Source organism: Sinohyriopsis cumingii, chromosome 18 (genome assembly GCF_028554795.1).
Source record: "Sinohyriopsis cumingii isolate HCF-2022 chromosome 18, ASM2855479v2, whole genome shotgun sequence".
Lineage (NCBI taxonomy): Eukaryota > Metazoa > Mollusca > Bivalvia > Unionida > Unionidae > Sinohyriopsis > Sinohyriopsis cumingii.
The window spans coordinates 51684782-51706431 of NC_142978.1; positions in this window are offsets into that span (position 1 = coordinate 51684782).

Sequence of the window (21650 nt, forward strand, 5' to 3'; positions counted from 1 at the left end):
CTTTCTTGTATAATTTGTCTTAGCGATAGAAAAGAGTTTCGTTAAAGTCAGGTATCGGTTTCAATTTTGAACGGGGAATAAAGGATCAGACCAGTGTTATGGTTTAATCGAACTGGGATTTAAAAGACATAGTGGAAACCGTGAAATAATTAGGCATTTTGAATGCCCTTAAAAGGGCTGTTTTTTATGATAGCAGCTTGAAGGTTCCGCTTCGGTCTTCTTCTTTTCTGCTTTCTTCCACGCTTTGTGTTTCTTCGCTGGTCTGTACAGGGAACGACTCATATCCGTGTATTTCGGACAAATGGTCAGCAGCTTCCACCAGACTGGAAAGAGGATGGTGTTGCCATGCTTGTTGATAAAACTGGGAGAGGATTCTGATTCCATACCGTCATTGCTGGGCTTTTGGTTTCCTGGTATTTAGAGTTATCCAGGCTAGATATTTGACACCACTGATGTAACGGCCTGCCTTTTTTACGTCCTCCTGCGCTTCTCCTGGTCCCATAACTAATAACCTTTGTTTCATGGGTCAAAATTCTCCTCCTCAGCTTCCACCATCTCCGGATCTATTTCCTCCTCCTTTTCAACTTCTATCTCCTCAATCTTCTTGTTTTTCCTGATCTTATTCGTTAGAGGAGGACGTAATTTCCAAATCTGATTCAACCGTTTATTAATTCAGTTGTTGTTTTGGTTTCTCGGTGGTATTCACTGATGGTAATCATACTAATATCCGTTGAAACCTCACAGTTGGTATTCTGCCTTTTTGGTGGTGTTATGTTTTTTTGGAGTTTGGAGTACTATACTCGCAAATGTCTCGAATGATTGTTGTTATTGTTGTGGTGGTGGCAGTGGTAATGGGTTTTCCAGAAAGTGGTCCGGTTCTTCCTGGGCAGTTAAGACCGTTTTGAGGGGGGCCCCTAAATATACTTCTACTTCTTTAGTTGGAGAGGTTGTTCTATGTGGCGCGGTCGGCTGATGAATTTTATTTTCTTGTTGTGTCGTTAACGGTGGGCTGCTCACAAACTGGGTCTGCATATGCTGCTGCCGCTGTTGTTGCTGCTTATTTCCACCATTACGATTCATGGGCCTTTATCTTGCTTCAACTTGTTTGTTTTATATTAAGAGCAATCTTGTCCTGCTTTCCTGTGCTCTCAAGCTTCAACCGAAGGCTACTAAAAGACCAAGATCTCTTAGTGCGCTCAACGCTTGGACGGGAATCATCTCCGTCGCTAGTTCAATTTCTGATTGCATTACTTAATTCTTGCTTTGTTCGCTGCAGACTGGAATGATTGTCACACTAACTGACTGACTGAATTCGATTAAAGTCGTTTACGCCCATTCGGGCATGCACGACTGGTTAATGGGGCTGATTAATTTTTTCGAGGAGGAAGGAATGATGCCACTTCCCCCAATGCATTAATGCACTCATAGAGTGATGTTTGATTTAGCCGACATGTCGTGGGACAATATGTCCCTTTCGACCTGTATGGAAGGCTGTCATGAGTGGGATTGAATAGAACACGCACTCAAGGTAAATAAATGTCTGAAAACTGCAGGATAAGACGTCTCGTAGGATATGATGTCACCCCGGTTCCGTGCGTATACGCTCTTTGGGGCACCTGATTTACAGACGAGTGGAAATCGGCCCACACGCTCGTCTTTCATGTCCGAGCTGGCAGGGAACAGAGAGACCCGGAAGGGAGACCATACGTCGCAGGAACGCACCTGAAATACGTCCGGAACGCTAGAGTTTATATTAACAAAATTCAGCCCAGGTGCCTATATAGTGGGTATTTCCTATTCCAATTCTGTGTTAGCCACAATTACAATTAGAATCACGCATTTTAGTTTTAAATTTTCCTAGCTAAAAATAATTTCAAAAGCACATAGTGTACATATCTCTTATTTTAAACCAATGGAATAGCTCTGTGAGACCCTTAAAATAATTTTGAATATCGAGTTAGATATTGTGGTTTTCGTTTAGAACGGTGATTAAATGATCATATTAGGTTATCAGTAGTTTTATCAAGTCGAGATTTTGAGCCAGAATGAAATCTCTTTTTTTAAATGGCAATATTTGGTAGCCCTGAGAAGGGCTGATGTTACCCCTCGGATACAGGAACGGATGGATGTTTTGTGGAGGGCTGAATTTTTCCCTTTTCCTTCCTCTGTATCCCTCGATACCGCATATGTCTCCCTGGACAAAAGGTTTCCATTGGTGGTGTTTAGGAATTGGTTTTGATTTCACTCCGTGAAATTTCAGGAGCTCATTTATCAGCATCGACAGGAATGGTATTAGGCAATCATAGACGATCTCCTTCAATGATAGGGTGTCGTTGACCTATACGATCGATGTAGATGCAACTCTCTGTGTCAAAATACATTACACGATCTCCTAACAATCTCAAGCTTCGTACAATTTTAAGCGAGCATGGGCTGTCACTTAGGCCGCAATGATGACATTTCCAAATTCGTCAGCTTCAACGAAGTCCAGTTCTTTTTCATAATTGACCAGGATCAAATTTCACAAAGGAGTCCACTTGTTTCATGTATTTGGTTTTGGTGTGAAGCATCTGGAAGTAGCGGGAAGGTTCGGACAAATACTCCGTCTTGGGTCAACACGGCATTTGTGTTATTTTGCCCCACAAGCAATTTAACATCATTTTGGCAAACGACCGCCTTCCTTCGTTTTTCTCCACGTGGTCTAAAGTGATGCCTTCCTGATCCCAGTATTTCTCTTTGAATTTCTTTTTGTCTTCAGGAGTGTGGCACAAGGAAGGATATCCGATGCTTCTTGTTTGATTTTCAAAAAGACATTCACGTAGTCTAGAAAATGTCTTTCTGAGTTTGGTCACACTTATAACATTTTTCTGTCTAGGTATTGTGGTAAATTTCGTACACTTCTAACAGTTGGTATCCCAGGTCCAGAGATTTAAACAATTCTAAGCTGACCCACCTTCTTATCAAAGAGCGTTCTTCCTGGGTGTGCTGACAAGGTCGTTCTTGGTTGCACGTTTCGGCACAAGTATGGAACAAGGGAAACATCAGTTTTCCTTGGCAGTGGTGAGTTAAAACGGGATGGTACAAGTCCGTGGGAGGCAAGACTCTGCATTTAATCAATCCTTCGTATTGTCGAATGTTGTCTAGGTCGATTTGTTTCGTCAGCAATTGCGGGTGCCCTGCGGTAAAGTGACAATATTTGCACACGTAAGGATACAACCAACACACGTCCAAGTATCTGATTTTTTCTCTTTTCCCCACGTTCGCTTGGTACAGCAAACAGGTGACATTCGTCCGCCCTCCGTACAAACTATCCCGCGGGTTCAGTGGGTCCACCAACTTGTAACTTTCCACGATGCGTTTTAACTCAGAATCGGTTTTCAAACAGAGATCTTACTCGTGTTCCCACATTTCCACCACTTGGTATCCTTGCTGTTCTAACTTCAGTCGTTGCTGACAAGTGGACCGGTACAAAGCTTCCATGGTACGTTTATTTTTTTGTGCCACGTTGAGGGTAACAGATGGGACATCCGTGAAATAAGCACCCGTTAAACTCGTACAAGATCTTGGGGTTTTCTAAGTTCCAACCATCTACTGAATATGTTCCGATGGTCTTTTCGACTCCTCTTTGCGGGTGTGCTGGATCCATTTGTCTTCCTTGTCATACAAGTAATGTAGCCAGCGTAGGGCTTTGACAAGAGTATTGACGTTTGATAAAATGTCCACGTCGGAAAGACAATACTTTAACATTTATTCCTGAAGGTCGAAGGGGTACCAAGCGTAGAAAGCTTCTCTTTCTTCGGTGCGCATGTTGTCGGTGTCGTAGTAGTGAGACTCGGGCAAATGGGATAGAACGGTGTGTTGATTGGCTTCGTTATTGAAAAGTACGGAAAACAGCCTTTGGCCATTTCTGTCGTTCCAAACGTTGTAGGCAATTCGGCTCAATTGCATGGCTAAGTAACTCATCAAATCTTTAAACTGTACTTGTCCCACTTGCATGGAGATGATTTTGACTCCGTTCAAAGTTACTTTCGGACGTTCGGTGCTTTGTTCCGTATAGTTTCTGAGAAAAAAATTGTCCATCGTACCCCGAGAAATTGTGAGCCATCATCGTGTCATGGCAATGGCAATCTCCGTTACGTTCTATATCCTCTTGGCTCCACGTCTCGTCGATGGGGTCTAAGATTCATTGAGCAAAATCGGTCAGCGTGATCGGTCCCCGAAAGATTTTTTCACGTCCTCCAGGAATATTGCTGCACTGAGGGTAATGACTAAAGATATGCTCTTGGATGCACTTCTCGCACGCTCGATGAGCCACGCAGAAATTAGGAATGTAAATGCTAGTCTCTTGCATGCATTCGAAATTGAAAAGATGAAATTGCCTTTATTCTGGTCATCTTCTTTCTCTTGATATTTGCAATGGTGTTTTTGAATATAGCATTCGTGTTCCAAGTCCACGATTTGGTGACAAAATGTGACATAGTTTCTTTCCTCGACATACGTGTACCTTGGCACTATTGGTACGTATGCCTCGTCCACAAGTTGGGTACAATCTCAGGACTGAACAAGCACTTTTCCACTGTGAAACTTGTGTTTTCAGATGTTGTTGGTAACAGGTTGGCATCGAAATGTTCATCATAATGATAGACGTGAATGTATTTTCCGTCTTTCAAATCTTTACCTCGAAAAAACAGAGGTCCACGCATTTTTTGAGGGTGTAGCGTGGAGCCAAGACGTCTTGCTTTTTTTGTATTTCAGGAATGCCACAGAGTGAGTCTTTGGATATCCCCGCTTGCTGTAACATGAATTCTACTCCTCTTCGTTGTTTGGCTCAGTTCGATGTTTGAATAGTTTGCCATGCTCTTTTCCATTCTGCCGTGTCGTTCTTGTCGGCATACGTTCGTCCAACCACGATAGCCCTGGCTAAACACATAAGGTCTTGAGGATTTTTAATTCGGACAAGGCTCGTTTTGGTGCTGCGAAGGTCGTTCACCAATAACAGCTTTATGCGTCCGGTCCCTTAGGGAGGAGACACGTGGGTCATGATTAGTGTCACTTTTCCATCGGTGATGTGAAACTAGTCGTTGGAATGCTGCACGTGTTGAATCTTGTCGAAGACTTTGGAATGTGTTAATTCTGATGGACTGCAATGCTCGATCCAAACGGCGGACTTCAGACTGTTGTGGCTAATGGAAAGTCTCAAGGCATCGTCTCATTTGGCTCAACATTGTCGTGTCAGTTTGGTTAACAAAGAATCCCACACATCGTTGATGAATTAATCTGCTTTCTCCATCGGTACGTCGGACTTGAAATCTTTAAACTTCACCGTGTACGTAAAGCCCGTGGTTCTAAATTTTCACGACAAGCGCTTTTTCGTCTCTCGAATGTGGTAGTAGTTTTCAGGGTTTAGTGGCTATGGTGGACTTTGGTTTGGTGTAGACTCACTGGGTCTGTATTCTGACTCACTCATGTCATCTTCAAAATCACTGGCATGGATCTGAGCCAAGACTTCAGCTACTGTGCGAAGCGATAAGTCACGTTTCTGTCTCTTACCTTCTTCTCCTTTCTCCACGAAATGATGCGATCGTTTCATCTTAAGCGCAAAAGGTCAACTGACAACATTTGAAACGTCATGGCCCCTTATATATTAATGTCAGACCAGTGCCCTGCGCATATAAAGGGTCAGTGTCTTCCTTCCACGTATTCATTTCACTCTCAATTCGACTAAGAAGACGGGGGAGCCAATACAGATGGAACTTCTGATCAGAGCTTTGCGAGGTGCCATACGAATGTTTTCTTCAGAGAAGCCGACGAACTACTCCCCCTCCTTTCGAGATAAAAATCAAGGTACTTGCTATATCTGTCAGAAGAAAGGGCATTGGTCTTCAGAAATGTTCAGACTGTCAAAAAGCAAGACAGGTATTAAAAGAGACAAAAGTCAAGATACATGTTATCTCTGACAAGAGAAAGGAAATTGGTCTTCAGAATGCTCTAAGAAACAACAGGAGCAAGAGAAAGAGAGGGGTTCAGAACAGGAAGAAGATGAGGCACCCTCCAAAAAAGGAAGGACCCAAACTCGTCAAGAAAAACAAGAAAAGAAAATGAGAAGAAAGTATTGAATAGGAGAAAAGGGCTTACACTCACGCTCTCACATACACAAACACGTCATAGGGCAAAAAAGAAATTTTGAGTTTTAATTGATTTCGGCAAAATGAATGCTATCTCTTTTCGAGAGCGGTGGGTGGCCATGAGAAGGACCGTTGGGTGTTGTTTTTTATATTGTTTTTAAAAAACAAACTCAAGAACGAGAAGTATTCAGCTTTTACTGTCTTATCCTTTTGCCACGGCAAAGGCCTACTTATGGGCCTGTTGCTGTCGATGATTTGGTAGAAATCACTACAGCGGGTATCTCAGGCGTAGGAAGTGTGTGGACGGGGTTGAGCTGTTTGGCATGGGAATGTCTTTTTCTCTTGGGTCGTATTAAAGAAGTCTGATACATTTGTTTCAGACTCCTTAACTCTGCCAAAATGTCTGAGTACTGTGACCGTTTGACTTTCACTGTCCATCTTCTCTCTTAGACCTCGTTTCTTCTCTGCTTCTTCTTCTTTACGTCGTTTCCTTCCTGCATCTTCTTCTTCTCGCTGTTGCTGTTGAAGGAGAAAAGCTTGCTCTGTTTGTTTTTTTTTCTGCTGTTGCAAAAATTTCTCCAATTCTTCTTTCTGCTACTGTTTAAAATCATCGACGTGTTGTAAGGAAGAAGAAGGCGGCGAAGGTGCTGGTAAAGGAACAAATTATTGTGAAAAAGAGAGAAAATGCACTAAATCCCAATTAAAATCGGTCTCTTCTGTAAGTAGGACTGTGTTGGCTTTGGTAGCCGCTGTTATGTCATCACTTCTCGTCACCAAAACCGGTGCAGCCCAATTCATCGTCTTCTTATTTCCGTCAAGTTCTAACTCTGTCGCATGGATTCACTGCGCACAGACGGTAGCGCATCTATACAGGGAATGTGACGTCACAGATAGCTCTCTTCGGATTGGAAGACATGCTTCACCTTTGACTGAATTTTTGTAACGCGTGTTTGGATTGGTGAAAGAACTCAATCCGTTTCGATCCGCTCTTCCACTATAACTAACCTCGGGTCACTTCATTCCCTTCACTTGTTCTCGTCATAAATGTGGACAAACGTAGAATCGGCTATCCTCGTATCGTCGAAGCTGTTCCACCCGGACTATCCCATGTATGTCAGATCATCATGGAAAATCACCCGAATGACTGATACAGACCTTTGTAAAAGAAGGATCTATGTGGAGAGACAAGGCTGTATAAAGAGAGTCCTCATCTATGGACCAGAGGTCAGACGAAGTTTGAGGAAGAGAAGAACATCTGTGAGATGTCCTCTGTGTCAACGGAATGGTGTTAACATAAAAACACAAAGGTCATTTTCAGGGCCACTCCATTGCCTCGAAAATATAGCTATTCATTCTTTTTTGCCATCTTTGTATATTTGTTTGTGTTTGTGTCTTCGTTATGTTTGCGTGAGATATGTCCCTACCCGCCAAGCGTTCTGGTTTTTTCCCCTGCTGTTTGGTCCGATTGAGGTCAGCTCCTTGCCACATTGTTCCCAATGCCTTGTACATTGACGTCATCCTTCCTATTGTTCCTGTACAAAACCTAACCTGTATCCCTCTTCTTCCCTTGTCCGTAGACAGTCCCAATCCATTGTCCCTATACATTCCTATGTTAAATTCCCCATGTTACATTTCCATTGTCCGTAAAGTGTCCCAGTCCCTTTTGGATTGGATTTTCCATTGTCCGTAGACTATTCCCTATCACTACTCATACTTCACTGCAACAGTATCAAAATGTGTTACTCATAAATACAACAAATAGATACAACAGTAGTTATGACTGGAACAGCTATCTCTAACGACCTAACATTTACAAGAAGATCTATCAGTAACGGCCTAACATTTACAAGAAGAGCTATCGGTAATGGCATAACATTTACAAGAATAGCTATCGCTAACGGTCTAACATTTACAAGAAGAGCTATCGCTAACACTAGAACAGCTATCGGTAACGGCCTAACATTTACAAGAAGAGCTATCGCTTACGACCTAGCATTTACTAGAACTAGCTTTCTCATCAATGTATTTGATAAGCAAGAGCTGATAATAACAGCTTAATTCGAAGCTTAACAGAACAAAATGCAGAATTGAATAAAAACATCAAATATACTTGGCTACATGAATGAAAGCCTCGGGAAATGTTTCGTGACACAAAACTTACACAACCTGTACAATGTCTTCTTCTCTAGTTTATTTTACGTCGATACTTAACAACCTGGACAAAGCTTTCTTCTGTACATGCTTACCTGGGCATCCTTTCTTTTCTATATGCTTCTATTCTGTGCTTTGTTATTGATATTTAATTTGTGTTTGCTAGTCCCGCCCCCCATGATTATATGTTATGCATAAACTGTATTTGGACTTGACTCTGCCTAAAATCGAGTTTATTGTGTACCTGACCAGTAAATTCTACTTTGTAACAACAAAAATATAGTTAATAGTTCTCTATGCGAGTGGGTTAAATATTAGGATCATTATCAATGGAACTATATATGTTTATTTAGGTATGGATCTAGGTCATTGGTATTACCCGTGGATAAACCTATTGTACCTGATGTTTACTATGTTCCTTATTATAATTTTAGTAGCATATTTTATCTTGCTGACAACTTTCTGTAAATGAACATTTGTTATGTCTATTTGGAACTTAATTCGCAATACAATACATTCTTTTTAAATTTTTACTGTGTATTCTAAGAATATAAGATATTTATTGCATTTTACAAAACTTGTTGGTTTTTGCTCTTTTATGTTACCTAATTTAAAACATAAAGTCGTAATGACTTATACAACTTGGACAATTCCTTCTTGTTTATATTCATTTACTCTGTACACAGCCTGGAAAACGATTTCGTATGTACATGCTACCACACTTATATGGGGTCGTCTGAAGCAAATATGACATGTCAACGTTTCTGAATTTCTATGTCTCACTTTTATAACTGAGTTTAATGTAATTTCTCTCCATACCGATCTCAAATCTCTCCAGTATTTCAAAATCATTTACAATGGTATTAAATTCTTGTAAAATTAGCTTATTGCATCAGTTTTCATTTGACAATTTAAACCAATTTGTGTTTTAGTCCAAATTGCATTTTAACTTTGATAAATCGATTTTGGATGGGATTATTTAAGGTATCTGCTGTCAGTAGCTATTTCTTAACCAGTTCTGATATCTATCTATCTATCTACCTACCTATCCATCTATCTCTCCATCTATCTATCTATCTCGATCAACTCCTAGATAACAATAACCAAAAACCTTAGGGAGTCGGGAAGATATCATATATCAATGTCACAATCCTACCCCACTCCCACATTATAATAAGTATATATATATATATATATATATATATATATATATATATATATATATATATATATATATATATATATATATATATATATATATATATATATATATATATATATATATATATATATATATATATATATATGCGTGTGTGTGTGTGCAATTGTTAAATATTCTACCCTGTCAATATCCATTTTGTACCTTTGTTTATATCCAGTCCAAATTTTGGGTATGAAAATTGTAAAATGTCTAATAAAGGTTCGGTCACATCATTCATTTCCCCTATTTCGTAAAATGTCCAAAAAAGTATTCAGTGACTCTATTCATTTCACTCCGATTGTAAAATGCCCAATAAATATTCAGTGCCATATCTTCATTTCACTTCGGTTGTAAAATATCCAAAAAATATTCAGTGATAATATTCATTTCACTCCGATTGTAAAGTGTCTACTTAATATTCAGTGACACTTCATTTCACTTCGATTTCAAAATGCCCAATTCAGTGACGCTATTCAGTTCACTTTGATTGTAAAATATCCAATAAATATTCAGTGACGCTATTCATTCGATTGTAAAATATCCAATAAAGGTTCAAAGACATCATTCATTTTATGTCCGTTAGCAAGCGTTCCATTATATCATTCATTTCACCTTTGTTGTAAAATGACAAATACAAATTTCAATGACATCATTAATTTCACCATTGTTCATTATGTTTATAGGTCTTGTTTTGTCGTAAAATTATCTGTACTTAATTTTCTCTTCTTCCTTGGTGGGTCTCTGCGTAAATGTGATCGTTAAGTGTTAGTGTGTTTTCACAGAACCAAAGTTGGCTCAAGACCATTAAAAGCTCATGCAAATCTTTATTTACCGTAAATTCAGAAAAAAATAGCAGCTTTTAAATTAGTCTTAAAATATTTTCGTAATGAGTCTGTTTATAATTGGCTTATTTATAGGTCTTAATAATGTTGGAGTTGGAAGACTTACTAATGAGGGTTTCAATTTATTTGTCACATGCTTTGGAATTGGTAAATCAAGTAATGACGTCATTATCAATAATTTGTTTATCTAGCAATATTTTACATTTTAACACATTATATGCTTTACTATTAGTTGTTTATTTACGCAAACAATAGTTTCTAAAAATATGGCCCTATTTTATTAATTTTTCTTTTTAAATTTACATTTGTGTTACATTTACAGTTCTATTAATATTTTTATATTTAATTATATTTAGTTTAGTTTAAATGTTTTAACGCTATTCGTGTTTAAGTTGTGAAATAATATTTGTATGTTTAAATATTTGCACTAAATTAGTAATAAAAAAATCGCAATTAAAAAGTTTTTTTTTTTTAAACTGCCGTTTTCAGTACCTAGAGCCTTTATAACTGTATATCAGAGCTGGATCTCTTACCATTCTCAGGGGTTGCCACATTTATTATTGCAAATGTCTTTCTACGCTCCGTGATCGAATTTTGTGTCTCTTTTTAAAAATAGTTTTTGCAGTCGCTAGTTACTGTGTCATACTTCTGGCATGTCACCCATACGTTTAATTTTTACGTAACTAGACTATACGAACAGTTTCTTGTACGTCATTGGTATAATTAAGTTAATTAAATTTATTTGTTTGTCTTATTCTGAATCTTTTGAAGCTATGCTTTCGATCCTAAGTGAATTTTTATCTTTGGTGTTCACCAGAGACGTCAAAGTCAGCACCTGGAATGATTGGGAAGGCCCAGTTTAAGTTCTAAGAGTTCGTCAAGAGTTTGATTTCCCTTTGATCGACATTTATATATGGAGAAGTCCAGATCTTCCAGTTATGACTAAAAATATCCTGGCCTATGACGTAACCTCTCATAGGTTTGAAAGTTAATAGTAATTAGTGTATATTTATGTCAAATAAAGTTAGCAGAAATACTATGTATAGCTTTTAGGTCGATTGCACTGTTTATGCCATGAAACAATCTAGACTTACAATCAACCATTCGCTGTGTATTCCATGAAACAATCTAGACCAGCAATCACCCACTGTGTATGCCATGAAACAATCTATACCTGCAATCACCCACTGTTTATGCCATTAAACAATACAAGACTTGCATTCACTCCATCGTTATACCATGAAACAATACAAACCTGCACTCACTCGGGGTTTATGCCATGAAACAACGTTGACATGCATAAACTCGCTGTTTATGACATAAAATAATCCAGACCTGCTCGTACACGGGCGGTTTGCTTTGTACGCATCTAGTCTTTGTGACAGCCATCTTGGCACCAATACTACTAGGAGCTTGATATAAGGGCAATGTACGAGTCTGATTTGCTTTTTGTGTGACTGACAAACTATATTAATTTCGCTTCTTCCTATATAGAATGGTGATGGTTTCAAATTAAAAGTCACGCATAATCAGTTACACACACGCACACACACACACACACACACACACACACACACACACCAAGTGGATCTGTGTTCAGGCTCCAGCTATCCGCTAAGCCATGCATAGGTCATGGTATCCTGCCAGACACTACGCCTCCTATAATTGTGGTTTCCTCCATCGCTATTGTGCTCTGCCTGTTGTGTTCACTACAACTCGTTCTATAGAATCATAGTATATCTGGATGACACTCACTTACTGTATATAATACAATTATATAGATAGACATTTTATTGTATTATATGCTAAATGTGTTTATCTTGAAAATAATAAGGGTGATTTAAGTATATAGTTTTTGGTCAAGTATATTTTAGACATGCAAGGCCCTTCTCAGACTTTTCTTAAACAAAATGGAGATGCTATTACTGACATTAAACAGGGGGGGGGGGGGTTTTGCCTTTGTAATATGCTCAGTTCATTTGCTTTTAAATTTGTGCAAAAATATGTACTAAAGAAAACAGACTGTGTGTAATCATTATGGTATTAACTCAAGAAAGCATAATGAACATACTATAACACAACGTCTTAACTCATGAAAGCTTAATCAACATACTATATCACAATGGTATTAACTCATGAAAGCTTAATCAACATACTATATCACAACGGTATTAACTCATGAAAGCTTAATCAACATGCTATATCACAACGGTATTAACTCATGAAAGCTTAATCAACATACTATATCACAACGGTATTAACTCACGAAAGCATAATCAACATACTTGAACACAGTGTATTAACTCATTAAACCTTAATCAACATACTATATCACAAGGGTATTAACTCATGAAAGCATAATCAACATACTTAAACACAATGTCTTAACTCATGAAAGCTTAATCATCATATTATATCACAAGGGTATTAACTCATGAAAGCTTAATCAACATACAATATCACAACAGTATTAACTCATGAAAGCATAATCAACATACTATATCACAAGGGTATTAATGAAAGCATAATCAACATACTTAAACACAAAATCTTAACTCATGAAAGCTTAATCACCATACTATATCACAACGGTATCAACTCATGAAAGCATAATGAACATACTATAACACAGTGTATTAACTCATGAAAGCTTAATCAACATACAATATCACAACGGTATTAACTCATGAAAGCTTAATCAACATACAATATCACAACGGTATTAACTCACGAAAGCATAATCAACATACTTGAACACAATGTATTAACTCATGAAAGCTTAATCAGCATACTATATCACAACGGTATTAACTCATGAAAGCATAATGAACATATTATATCACAAGGGTATTAACTCATGAAAGCTTAATCAACATACAATATCACAACGGTATTACTCATGAAAGCATAATCAACATCCTATATCACAACGGTATTACTCATGAAAGCTTAATCAACATACAATATCACAACGGTATTACTCATGAAAGCTTAATCAACATACAATATCACAACGGTATTACTCATGAAAGCTTAATCAACATACAATATCACAACGGTATTACTCATTAAAGCATAATCAACATACTATATCACAACGGTATTACTCATGAAAGCATAATCAACATACTATATCACAACGGTATTACTCATGAAAGCATAATCAACATACTAAACACAATGTATTAACTCATAATAGCATAATCAACGTAATATAACAATGGTATTAACTAATGAAAGCATAGCCAACGTACTAAAACACAATGCATTAACTCAACATAGCATAATCAACATACTACAACACCAATATGCTGTTTCTTAACAATTTTAGTCTTGCTGATGATATGGCATTGATAAATCCTTCTATCACAGGTTTAAGGAAATTATTAAAGATATGTGAACAATACGCATTTGAGAATGATATCATCTATAATACAAAAAGATCAGTATGCATGGTCTTTCAACCAACTTCTTTCAAAATACCATCTCCTCTCCCTGTACATCTTAGCGGCAATGCTCTTACGTATGTTAACAGTTATGCGTATTTGGGTCATATTTTGAAATCCAATCGGTCGGATAATGAAGATATGATGAGACATTACCAATTTTTGTGTACTCGAACAAACATGCTCCTACGTAAATTTAAGAATTGTTCATTGAATATCAAAATTAGATTATTCAAATCTTATTGCTGTACTATGTATTGTGCTCCTCTGTGGACAAACTTTAGTGAATGTATGAAAAGAAAACTAGTTATTGGTTATAACAACAGTCTTCGTTTCCTGTTAGCTCTTCCTAGATGGAACAGTGCCTCCAACATGTTTCTAAATATGATGTATTCAGTTTTGATGACGTAATGAAAACATACGTATTCTCAATGATAACAAGATATCTAATAGCAAGAACTGTATCTTGAAGTCTCTTTTTAGAACTATGACATTCGTTTAAATTCTCATATTATTAGTAGACGGAACAAAATTACTCTTTAAATGTGCCATTTAATTTCATTCTTAACAATGCAGGGCGCAATTAATTGTGTAGATGTATCTGTATACTTCTCTGTATGATATATATGTTCTTTTATGTTTACAATGTTTTTACTTTATGTCTATATTTTAATTTAGATGCATAGACTATGTTGACTGAAATAAAGAATTCTTATCTTATCTTAATGGCATTAAGTCATAATAGCATAATCGACATACTGAAACACAATGGTATAACTTATCATAGCATAATCAACCTACTATAACACAATGGTATAACTTATCATAGCATAATCAACCTACTATAACACAATGCTATAATTCATAATAGCATAATCAACATACTATATAACACGATGTTATAACTCATAACAGCATAATCAACATTCTATAACACAATGGTGTTAACTCATAACAGCATAATCAACATACTATAACACTATAACACAATGGTATAACTCATAATAACATATCAACATAATATAACACGATGGTGTTAACTCATAATAGTATAATCAACATACTATAAGATTCATCTCTCATTTATCATTTTGTTTTCTTTTATACTGATGAAAAAATATTGTTTAAAAACTTTTTGTCGTAATTTCGAAGTATGGAAGTTTGCCAGAAACTAAATCCTGCTCAGTTAAGATACCCATTTTCTAAGCACTCTGCTTTTGATTCTGTATTATCTATTTATTCAGTTTCTAGATTAGACATGTCCATAGTACTAACATCGAAGAAATTCTTTCTCCTGTTATTTCCTGTATTTTAAAAAAAATCTGTATCATAATATTGAATGAAACCAGTTTTAAATGAATAAAACTTTGGTACTTTATAACACGTTTCATCATAAACCTTAGAACGAGAGAGAGAGAGAGAGAGAGAGAGAGAGAGAGGCTGTATTTAAAGTGACTGCTTTTGTGGAATACAAATAATGTTGACAGTCTGTAAATGACTGCTCTAAGAATACAAAATGCTGTTGACAGTCTGTAAAATGTCTGTTTATGAGATACACATACTGTTGACAGTCTGTAAAATGAGTTTTTTTTAAATACACATACTGATGACAGTCTGTAAAATGACTGCTTTTGGGATGCAAATGTTGTTGACAGTCTGTAAAATGACGGCTCTTGGAATACAAATAATGTTGACAGTCTGTGAAATATCTGTTTATGAGATACACATACTTTTGACAGTCTGAAAAATGTATGTTCATGAGATACACACACTGTTAACAATCTGTAAAATGACTGCTTTTGGGATGCAAATGCTGTTGACAGTCTGTAAAATGACCAATTATTTAGCTTAATTTTGCCACTGTACAGATATGACCCCGGTAGACTGACTGATCTAAGGTGCTCTTCTTAACATGTCAATAACCTCTAACCTCTGTCGGCGTAGGTTTTAGTCTCGCTGGGGAGTGACCAAACCCGATATTTGAAAAGCTTGCGAGTAGCTTCCCGTACGTAGTGGTACGTTCCTGTATGTTCCCTGGTTAATTTTCCACTAAATATATGGGCCGCTATGTATATCATATCATGTGACACACACACACACACACACACACACACACACACACACACACATACACACATGCATATATAACAATATTATTGGTATATCAAATTGTGATCCGCCCATGGCGTAATAATACGCATATATAAACATTCTTGCGTTACGTAAAACGGTATGCAATTGATTCTAAATCAATGATGAATTTCCACACAATAATCATTAGTGGCGTATGAAAATAGCGATAAAAAGTGTTAATAATCCCCTTTTCTGAATAAATTTAATAAGGTATACAAATTCATCGCAATCCTTTCTGGTTTCTGTTCCCCCTCCCCTCTCATGCATAACGGGAAAAAAATATGCAGAAATCTGGAGTGAGAGGAAAAAAGATTTTGGGTTGGACGAAAACCTTGAAAATGGACTTACACCAAGTAACCTACAAGAATATGGTTCGTCGGAATGGTATGTGTGCACTTTCCTTGGGATTATCTACATTGTTTATATAATCAATGATACAAAGTTGCAAAACCTGTCGACATTGTATGGTAAATCTCTCGGTCACGTGGTACACATACTGTGATGTACTTAACGTCTTGTTGTTGTTTCTTAAACCTATTATAATGTTCTAAAACAGTATTGATATGCAAATGTCCAAAGACCTCCCCCCCCCCTCTCTCTCTCTCTCTCTCTCTCTAGACCGTCGCAGCAAGATACGGGCGAAAATCTATGAGAACAATATCGTTGAGGATTTTTGTTTGTGTCATCCAAGGCTGTATATGGACATGTGAATTATGGTAAAAGTTAGCTCAAATCGACCAAAAGATGAGAGAGAGAGAGAGAGAGAGAGAGAGAGAGAGTTTTGTGATTCTACCAATCACTGTTATTAAAGCAAAATAATGACTTAGATCAACTGTAAATATATTAAAATATTTTAATTACCTCTTGTTGGTTCGTCATTGGGCTTAGTTTTATTCCATGTTAATTTCCATATGTCAGTGCTTGAATGGCTTGGCGTTCATTTGAATGGTGTAGCTAACTAAATGTTGCTAGTGCTCTACTTTCTTTATTACAAACCATCTTTCATGTTTCAATCATAAGTGTGTATTATAATGATTTAATCAGAGTGAAGAAATATAGAAACTAAAATATAAAACAATCAACTTATTAATATGCAAAGGTGACTTTGAATAGCCACAAAAGGCATAGAACTACCTTTTCTAGCGGACACACTCGGGGATGTGAGGAGTTCAGTCACTCAGCCAATACACAGCTGCATGTAATAAATCTTAACTCAGTTCAAAGGGCAAATATATATATATTGGTACGTGATATAAATAAAATATATGTATAGTATGTACGCTGTATCAATGATATCCCACTCGTTGTATATATTTTTAATTAAAAGGAAACCCGGCAAGCCTCGTTTCCTTTTAATTAAAAATGTATACATCTCGTGGTATATCATTGATACGGCGTACATAATATACATATATTCTATATATGATAAAATAAACAACACCAACACGTAGAATGTGTGACCGGTTTTGCTTTATTGCTTCATCAGACTGAATTCAGGAGAAAAAAACAGGAGAAAGAATTTCTTCGATGTTAGTACTATAGACATGTCTGTATGATCTAGACAACTGAATATATATATATATATATATATATATATATATATATATATATATATATATATATATATATATATATATATATATATATATATATATATATATATATATATATATATATATATATCTGTGTGTGTGTGGGTGGGTGTGGTTTTGATTTTATCTGCTGCAATCCATTCATCCCATCAAATATTTATTGGCTGGAAACTAACGAAATTTCTAAAGGATAAAATGGGACGCGTAGTCTGAGTTTGATCAGAATTTACCTGACAGAACGGGCGTATGCGAATAACACAATGTACCGTCCACAGAGTTTGTTGGGTATGAAAGAAAATCTGTTTCATCTCAGAGGGTAAGCGCAAAGGTGCATGTATCATAAAGTCTCTTTTAGGTCCCAAAATTCTAGATTTCCAAAATGTTGTTTATCTGATAATACCATAGCAAGAGAGAGAGAGAGAGAGAGAGAGATGCACTAAGAATGTCCATATCGAGAAAGAAACACTGGAGGGAACGGAGTCTTTTGGGGTCTGTATTTTGCATCTTTGCCGGTGTTCATTTGCTGGATACTGAATCTACCATAGCTGCTCCATTTCTCAAATCAAATTATAAACGAACAGTTCCATTGCGGGCTTCACCACTGTTGGAAAAGTGTGAATGTATATAATTCTTCTTATTGATGCACATGTGAAACATTATGGAATTTTTCACACCAAACATTTTGCCGATTTTCTTGTGCAATTTTTCATTCTAAAATTAATATAAAAGTGGTGTACGTTTTTTCAAGGTTTAGTTCTATGTTTACATGCTGACACGAAGACCAATGTTACCACTGACAACTTAAAATTCATTGTAATATGACATTGTTTATTTGACTTACAAGTTTCGGGAATACAACTGAATACAGAGAATATGCTACGGTGTTTATTTGTAACGGATGATAATGCATTTTAATAATTACATTCAAAACCTTGGGGAAATAAATGCAATAAGATGGCACGATTACAAAAACGAAATCTAGAACTATTTTCTTATTATCGCTAAACACACTGGAGCGTGAGGGATAATACCACGTGTTTAAATACAGAATGAGAGAATATTGAATTCTAAATGGGTATGCCACGGTAATGATGTTGACGATTAGATCATGGGTAAGGGAAGCATTGCACACTGGAACAAATACATTTGTATTAATCTGCCTAACTGTATTATTTGTTGTTGTTTTTTCCCCATATCATCCATTCTCAATACCCATTTGATATATAATAAGAATCCAGTGCTAGTTCAAATGTATCTAAACCGATATCATCGGTCGGTAAAGTTATACATATATATGTTGAAAGAGTACCTATCTCTCTCTCTCCCCCCAGCTCAAGTGGCCTGAGTGGTTAGATGCGAGAGGTCGCGGGTTCGAACCGAGTTATACCAAAAGCTTATAAAAAAGAGTACTAGCAGCTGCCTCGTTTGGCGCTCAGCATAAAGAAGTCGCTGCTAGGATTGGCCGACCTGGTGTCAGGATATTATGACTGGCTGCGACATGATGCCCCAGTGCTAGACATCACTATAAACCAATATAAACTGCCAGACCAAACGTCATAGCGATATGACTCAGATTATTAAAGCTACGTCAAAATTTTTTTTTTATAAAAAAAAAAACACACACACAAGCACACTCACAACAGACTGTCTCTCTGTCTCTGTCTTTTTATTACTCTTTCCTAAAATTGGCTGAAATATTTAATAATTTAGGATCAATCATCATCATATGAAACATTGTTCTTCCAATTATTAATAGCATAAACTAAGTTTTTCTGCAGAACGATGTAAAAACAAGACAACTTTAGCCTTCATTCTTAACGGACATTTTTTAATTCTTTTCGATACATGGTATCGTCTATTATTAATTTCAAAGTCTATGCATTACAATTTGCGTGAAAAATGATTAAGAAATACATACATGCACGAAATGTTTTAAATGAAAATAAGTGTCAGTGGTAATGAACCGAAACTAAATGAAAATACATACATAATGTATACATTGTGAGAAAAACAAAACTCAAACTTTATAAGTTATACATTTTACTTTTATGTACATATTCACAATTTACGATAAATATTTTGGGGCAATATGCGGGATAGGAGAGTTTTAGCCTACATATCTATAATCCACAACGGAGAAGAAAACCACAGGCAATTTAATTGTCAATCTGATTAATATCAGATCTCCACTGTCATACGTGATTAAAGCCGTCATACGTGATTAAAGCCTGATCCCCACTGTCCTACGTGTTTAAAATCTGATTTCCACTGTCCTACGTGATTAAAGTCTGATCTCCACTGTCATACGTGATTAAAATCAGATCTCCATTGTCCTGCGTATTAAAATCAGATCTCCACTGTCCCACGTGATTAAAGTCTGATCTCCACTGTTCTACGTGTTTAAAATCTGATTTCACTGTCCTACGTGATCAAAGTCTGATCTCCACTGTCATACGTGATTAAAATCAGATCTCCACTGTCCTACGTGATTAAAGTCTCATCTCCACTGTCCTGCGTGTTTAAAGTCTGATTTCCACCGTCCTACGTGATCAAAGTCTGATCTCCACTGTCCTACGTGATTTAAATCAGATCTCCACTGTCCTACGTGATTAAAATCAGATCTCCACTGTCCTTCACGCGGGACAGTGATTTTAATTTAATCAGATTGTTTAATTGTTGATTTCCTTTACTGAACGCGATCTGGTTAATAATCAAATGCATATTTAAGGAAGAGAGAGGGGCATAGTGTGTCTATCAAGTTACGTTTCAGTCTGAGTATGGGTGAAAATGGCTCTTACAGTACCTACCCTTTTGTTTATTTCTCTCGTTCTTACCTTCTGCATAGAAACTATATCGCTTGTTGAAATCAAGAATATTTAAATAGGTTATTTTAAAAGTGTGAAATGTAAAACAATTTATTCTTCAGTATATTATATCAGCTCAATTCGCAAATATCTTTCAGTTGATGCCACTAAAACACTTGTGTGTTCATTAGTACTTTCAAGACTGGACTATTGTAACTCAAATCTGTCTGGTTCATCTCAATATCTACTCCAGAAACTTCAAAAAATTCAAAACACAGCTGCTCGGATCATACTTAAAGTACCACGATCAGAGCACACCTCTCCGCTGCTTTGTACCCTACACTGGCTATCCATTCGATCCAGAATCAAACACAAAATTTGTTCTCTGTGCTACGTTTCACTGTCGGACTCTAGTCCAACATACCTATCCGACCTCACCCATGTCTACACACCAGCAAGATACTTACACTCCTCTTCTGACAATCGTATACTCATTATTCCCACTATGAAAACAAAGTCATATGGACAGCGTTCTTTTGCATACTAGGGCCCAGCAAGGTGGAATGAATTGCCCACTGAACTTAGACACAAAGACACAGTGATCACATTCAAGAGGGCTCTCAAAACTCACTTATTTCGACTGCAAGAACAAACTTAAAGACCTAATAATGTTTCCTACCTGAAATATTCTCAGCATGTTTTTTTATTTTTAATGTTTTTCTAATTTCGTGTTGTTTGCTTTTGTAATAATAGTATTATGTTTCTTATCTTATAGATGTTGTCTAATGTTGTAAAGCGCTTAGAGCTTCTAAAGATTAGGCGCTATACAAAGTCCTCATTATTATTATTGTTATTATTATCACAAACGTGTGCTATAAAAAGTCATGGATTTACAGTTATAAACTATAAACTACAAACTTAATGTCTTGTACTATAAAAAGTCATGGATTTACAGTTATAAACTACAAACTTAATGACTTGTACTGTAATAAATTTGGAGTATGCGTTATAGGGTATAGCGCCCTGTTTTAAGGAATTCTTAGATTTGTGTGATTATTGGAATTCGGCGCAACGGATATATCCTTAGCCCGAAATAATTAACCAATTATTAGGAGCAAACGTCACGGAGTGAAGTTTACGTGAGTTTCCATGATACTTTGGTTCACCAGTAGTGAATTCAGGCCAAAACCGAATGAATGTCCCTGAGTAAGATAGTCCAAAATAAAATCTAGTGGTGTACATTCGTGGTGTGATTGCAGTGCAATATTTACGGTAGGAAACCGGTAAATGACACAAAGGAATAAACAAGATGGGACTTGGCAGATACCGTATGTGTCGCCATAGGGGCAAATGTAG